The sequence below is a fragment of the Hevea brasiliensis genome, chromosome 6, assembly GCF_030052815.1.
Source record: "Hevea brasiliensis isolate MT/VB/25A 57/8 chromosome 6, ASM3005281v1, whole genome shotgun sequence".
Taxonomy (NCBI): domain Eukaryota; kingdom Viridiplantae; phylum Streptophyta; class Magnoliopsida; order Malpighiales; family Euphorbiaceae; genus Hevea; species Hevea brasiliensis.
The window spans coordinates 103909312-103915311 of NC_079498.1; the positions used below are offsets into that span (position 1 = coordinate 103909312).

The 6000-nt window shown below is 34.7% G+C and overlaps 1 non-coding gene across 1 annotated transcript; it reads right to left on the bottom strand.

Annotated features, from left to right (window-relative positions):
• Positions 1-5601: 5601 nt before the first annotated feature.
• Positions 5602-5708, bottom strand: LOC131181208 (small nucleolar RNA R71). Its single transcript, XR_009149836.1, has one exon. It is a non-coding gene; the product is annotated as a small nucleolar RNA R71 (small nucleolar RNA).
• Positions 5709-6000: the final 292 nt, after the last annotated feature.

Below are 6000 nucleotides of genomic sequence, written 5' to 3' on the forward strand. Positions count from 1 at the left end.
ATGCATTATGTGATTTTAGTCCCAAACAATTTCATTTTGAAGTTGTAACACCCTCCCGGTAACCACTTCGTACATCCTACTGTTCCAGTGACCAGTGTCGGTCCGGACAGCTAGAATGTCCGGAAAAATATTTAAACTAAAGTCAGGAACCATAATTAACTCAAATATTAATAAGAAAAATTTAGTAAAAATTTTAGAAATAAAATACAACCAAGTCAAACGAGCCAGTGCCCAAGCGATGAGTAACCGGAGGGAAGTTGCGGTTCTTGCAACTAGGAGCCCTAGACCCGGGGGAAAAATTATAAAATAATTTTTGGGACTCCAGAGAAGGGTTACTGAGGTTCCTATGGCATTAGAATGCCAAGAAAATACCTAGAAAAATTTTTCAATCGGTACAGACAATTTTGACCCGTTCAGCCAAACGGAGGGCATTTTGGTCATTTCGCCTTCAGAGGTGATTTTTGGCCGACTTGTCCAGTTGAGTAAATAATTAATATGACATAAAATATGGATAAACATTACTAGAAATTAAATTGAAGATGAGTAGTGGAGGAAAGAAAAGAAAGTGAGGAAAAAGCTTATTTATGACATCATGGTGATGTCATTAAGAAAACTATGACCAATCACAATTAAGTAACCATTTGACTAACTAATAAAAGAGATAATTGAGACTAAGAAATAAAAGAAAAACCAGCAGCCACCTCTTTCCCATTCCAGCCGAAATCCCTTCCCTTCTCCCTCCATTAATCTTCAATCAAAAAGCTTGATTCTTCCTTTGTTTCACCACAAAATCCTAACCTCTCTTCATTAAAATTTTACCCCACACCTTAAACAAGCTTTTGGCAGCCTAGAAAGTGAAGGAAAGTGAAGTTTAGAGTTGGGAAAAATCTGCCCTATTCAAGGTTAGTGCATTAGATACTTAAAAATCTTTATTTTTATGATTTGTAACTTGAATTGAGTAAGAATTGTAACTAAAATGAACAAGAATTATGTGTATACATACTATGAATTTTCGGCAGCCCTTGTGAAGGAATTATTTTGATTGTTTTGATGGACTTAGAGTGAACTAGAGCTTATGTTTAAAATGCATACATATACATATACAAAGAATGAAAGAGTTAAATAAGGAATTTGTGAAAACTCATATGGGAATTAGGGTTTTGAGAAGTGAAAAATTGACTTGGCTTAGGAAATTGTTAGAGAACATTTTAATGGTCAATTAGTGACCATTTTAGGTAAGTTGACCACAATTTGGACTGAAAAATAGTATGGCAAAGTGAAGGTGTAAGCTGCCCTAGGACAGCAGCAATGGACTGAAATTTCAGTCCAATTACACAGCCATAACTTTGGTTGTGTTGGTCCAATTGGTGTTTGGAAAATTGGACATGAAACTAGGCTTATAATGGCACATTTTTGCTGAAGAAACCATGCCCAAAAGACCAAAGCAAGAGGACCAAAACTTGGCCCCAATCCGGATACCCTGCAACTGATTCTGCAGAATGACCAAATAAACAGTAACTGTTCATTTGGCCATAACTCACTGTAGATTTGGTCAATTGACCTGAAATTTTTACAGCAACAAGTTAAGACATAGAAAAACAACTTTCATGAAGAAACCTACCCCAAATTATGGCCAGAACCTAACCCAAATGGCAGTGGCAGTCACTGTTCATGTTACTGTAGATATGGTCAATTTTGCAAATTGGCAATCCGGCCAGCTGTGGTTTTTGGACAATATCTAGAGCTACAAAACTCCAAATGGAGTGATTCAAAAAATGAAATTCAACTAGACAAAATAAGGAACAATTTTCATGTTTGTCATTTCTTCAAATTCTCACTGTAACAGTGCTCAATGGAACAGTAAACATATGCTTCAAAAACTGAAATTTTCTGCCCTCTTGGTTTTAAGTTAGAAATGGTAATGGTGACCAATTCTAACAAGTTTTAAATGTAAAATGTGGTATGTTGGGAGTGCCAAAGTCAATGTACATATTTTCTATCCAAAAGTCAACATTTTTGTTGACCAATGAGGTGAATAGTGACACAAAAAACTTGAAATTCACAAAGTGAAGAATTTAAAAGTTTCAAATGCCCTAGTATACCTAACAAGATTGGTTTGGATAGTTTGGCATGCCAATAGGGTTCAGTTAGCAGTACTGCACATTGCAATATGCCATTCCGTGATTTTATGGCTTTTAGCCATTCTGAGCTTGCATTGAGATTTAGCCTTGTGCCTGAGATTATTTACAGCTTGGTAGCTGTTCTATTGCACACCGGGAGATGCATATGTGACCGATGGTGTGACGGCCCGAGGTACTAGATACCCAGTGCCAGTTTACCCGTTATCCAGTCCAGTCGTCTAGTGTATGTTACTTGGGGCAACCAAATGAATAAAAGTGGACAAAGTAAATGATATACAAACACCAAACAAATAAAACATATACATTCACTACACATTTAATTTCTTGCTATTTTCTTTTATTATATTATTGCACCACTAAGCATTATTGCTTAGCGCGTTGCTTTTGCCACGCGTAGGTACTGGAGATACAGATCGTGAGCCCAGTAGACCACAGACTGGGTGAGTCCATCCTGCAGCTCTGCACAGTGTCCGTGTCACCTCAACTTCTGCAGTGCATTGGTAGGACACTAGGTGTCATTTTGACATTTTGTAACTTAATTTTGATTTTCTCATATGTAATTAAACTTGTGTAATGTATATTGAGGTTTATGTAAATTATGAAAATTGTATTTGTGAATGGAAAAGTAAACGGTTATTTATGATTTATATGTGATCATCACATGTGATGGATGATTGAGAATTGAAATTGAAATGTTGAGATCTTGATATTGAGTTTTGTGATGATATTGGAGTTGAGAATGAATGAATTTGTTTATTGGAAGTGTTTTTCACAGGTTCCGAAGAACTGTTTTCTCCATTTTTAGCCGGTACTCTGCCGGATTTTCTTAAAAATTTACGGAACCTCAAATAAATTATGATTTCAATAAATGACTTAAATGAGTTATATGTTACAAGTTATATTCAAAATTATGCTGAAAATTAATGAGGGTATATTAGAGTGTGCCGGTACACCGTGTGGCCTTACTTACTCGGGTATACTGTACACGGGTACGGGGTGTCACAGAAGTATCAAATCAATTTTAGTAAAATCCACAGTTAGATCATGCCATTCGAAACAAATAGAATCTCAATAGCCAGAGGCTAAAGAGAAATCACATCACAAGGCTAGCTAGCTCAAATATATGGATATCCATTCACATCTGATGCATGCATTTTAGATCATCATTTAGGAGTAATTTTTGCACATAATTTACCCTTATTCATAGCTATTATTTTAGATATTAGTATATGTTTAGTCAATTTTGCAATTTTCACTTTTCTTAGTTTAATTTTTGGAATTCATTTGTTTTGTAGGATAAATTTGGAGAAATTTGATGTATTTTGATCAGAGTAGCCATTTGGAGGAGATTAAAATCGAATTGCAAAAATTTTGAAGTTGAGTAAAAAAATGGCCGAGAGCGATACAACCTGCAGCACAACCGAATTAGCTTATGTCGCAGGTTGTGTCGATCGTCAGTTATTCACGCCGAGAGCGACACAACCCGCGACACAACTGACTCGGCTTATGTCGTTTTTACTGGAAAATAATTGACGTGGCATTTCCGTTACTCCAGCTTTTTACCTCACTTTCTCTGGATCCTTCCCCCTTTTACCCATTCTAGAACAGTCCCCTCGCCTATATAAAGTGCCCTTTATCACTTTCTTTCCATATAGAGAGCAAGGGAGTCATTTTCGGAAAAGTTAGAAAGAGAGAAGGAGGAGCACCTTCTGCATTTTCTTCAGCAGCAGCAAGGATCACGTTTCTGCACTTTTCTGCAGAGATCCTTCTGCAATTTGCTGGGTTTTTTCTACCCCTTTTAGCTTACATTTCCATTATTTCTTCATTTCTTATTTGGGTTTGTCTTTAAACAATGATTTGTGAGTAGTTGATTGAGATTCTAGAGATGGGTTTGTAAATATTGATTTGTATTGTGGTTTTGAACTGATTTAGCCATTTAAATGGGATTTGTTATATTTTGATTTATTGCTTGTGTGCTTATTGCCTTGCTTGATGAATGGGCCCTCATTAAGTTAAGTTTTAATCCTTAATAGATGGACTGAAAAGTGAATATTGGGGATGGATAATCTTGCAATAAACTTTATTTTCTTGGTGTTAGAAATAAGCTAAGAAGATTAAGGGGAATTTTCCAAAAATCAATTTTATGCATTAGTTGGGTTTTTGTTAGATTTGAAATACCGTGAAAACAGGGTTTGATTTAATGAAAACCAATTTTGAGATGCTTGAAAAAGGTTTCAAAAATTTAAGAATTGATTTCCCTCAAAATTGCAATTCTCATGTGTTTGGCTAAATTAATGATAAACCACATGTAAACAATATTGAAAATTCAATCTCTAGAATCAATTAAATTTTCATTGAATTTAGATTTAAATCCTCCGAATCTCATAAATAGCAATTTCAATTTAAATCCAATTTAAATCCAATCTCTAGAATTACTTTATTTTATTTTTATTGAATTTAGATTTAATTCTTCTTAATTTCATAAATAGAAATTTCAAATTAATTTTTGGTAATCTAGTTTAATTAATTTTAATTAATTGTTTGATTTAGTTTTAATTTCTCAAATACCAATTTTAATTCTAAATTTCATTTTTAATATCTTTAAATTTTGTCATTCTAATTAGCTTATCCTTTTATTTCCAATTTAAGCACAATTCCATGTGGGATCGATATCATTTTTAAAACTATACTACTGTGACCCGTGCACTTGCGGACACACCGTATCAAGTTTTTGGTGCCGTTGCCGGGGAATTGTTTGTTTTTAAGTTGGATTTTAATTGTTTTAAGCTAATTAGAATTTTTATTTTCTTTTATTTTCACTATTGTTCCTTGTGTTTTTCAGGTACTTTTCTTGTTTATGAGACGATCGAAAAGCACAAGTGATACTGAATTGTTGTTCAATCCTGAAATTGAAAAATTCTGTCGAGCCAACAAAAAGGAATACAAAAGAAGAAAAGAAGCAGAAAAAGAAGAACAACAAACATTTGAGCAAGAGGAGACAATTGAAAATATGGAGAATCAAAATAGAGCTATTGGTGGAAACAATGGAGGAGATGAGCAAAACGGGCAAAATGCTGTGGTTAATCAAAATGATCCTCAAAGAAGATCCATGTTAGACTATGCTTTTCCTAGATGTACTGATGTGAGAGATAACAGACCTATTATTGGAGCTAATCAATTTGAATTAAAAACTGGTCTCATTCAAATGGTTCAGAATTCACAATTTGGAGGTAGTCCACTTGAAAATCCTCATTCTCATTTGAAGAAATTTTTAATGATATGTGGTACACAAAGACAACCTGGAGTTTCTGATGAAGTTATTCGGCTCACATTATTTCCATTTTCTCTTCGGGATTCAGCATTGGAGTGGTATGACTCACTTCCACAAGCTATTATAGCTACTTGGGAGCAGCTATCTCAAGCTTTTCTATCTCAATTTTTCCCACCTGGGAAAACTACTCATTTGAGGAATTTGATGGTAGCTTTTAAGCCAAGAGATGATGAAACTTTGTATGAATCTTGGATGAGATTTAAGGAGCTTGAAAGGCAATGTCCTCATCATGAAATACCCAAATGGATGATTGTTCAGAATTTCTACACCAGAGTTACTCCAGCCATAAGAAACACAATTGATTCACAAGCAGGAGGAGATTTCATGAGAATGACAAGTGAAGAATGCTATGATCTATTAGAGAAGATTGCTCATAATACCCATTTATGGGGAAATCCTAGAGCACTTGAGCCAAAGAAAGTTGGGATTTATGAACTTGACTCAGTTAGCTACATGAATGCAAGATTTGATCAGTTGACTCAGCTTCTTAGTGATTTTTGCACAAAGGCAACAAACTCAACTCCTACA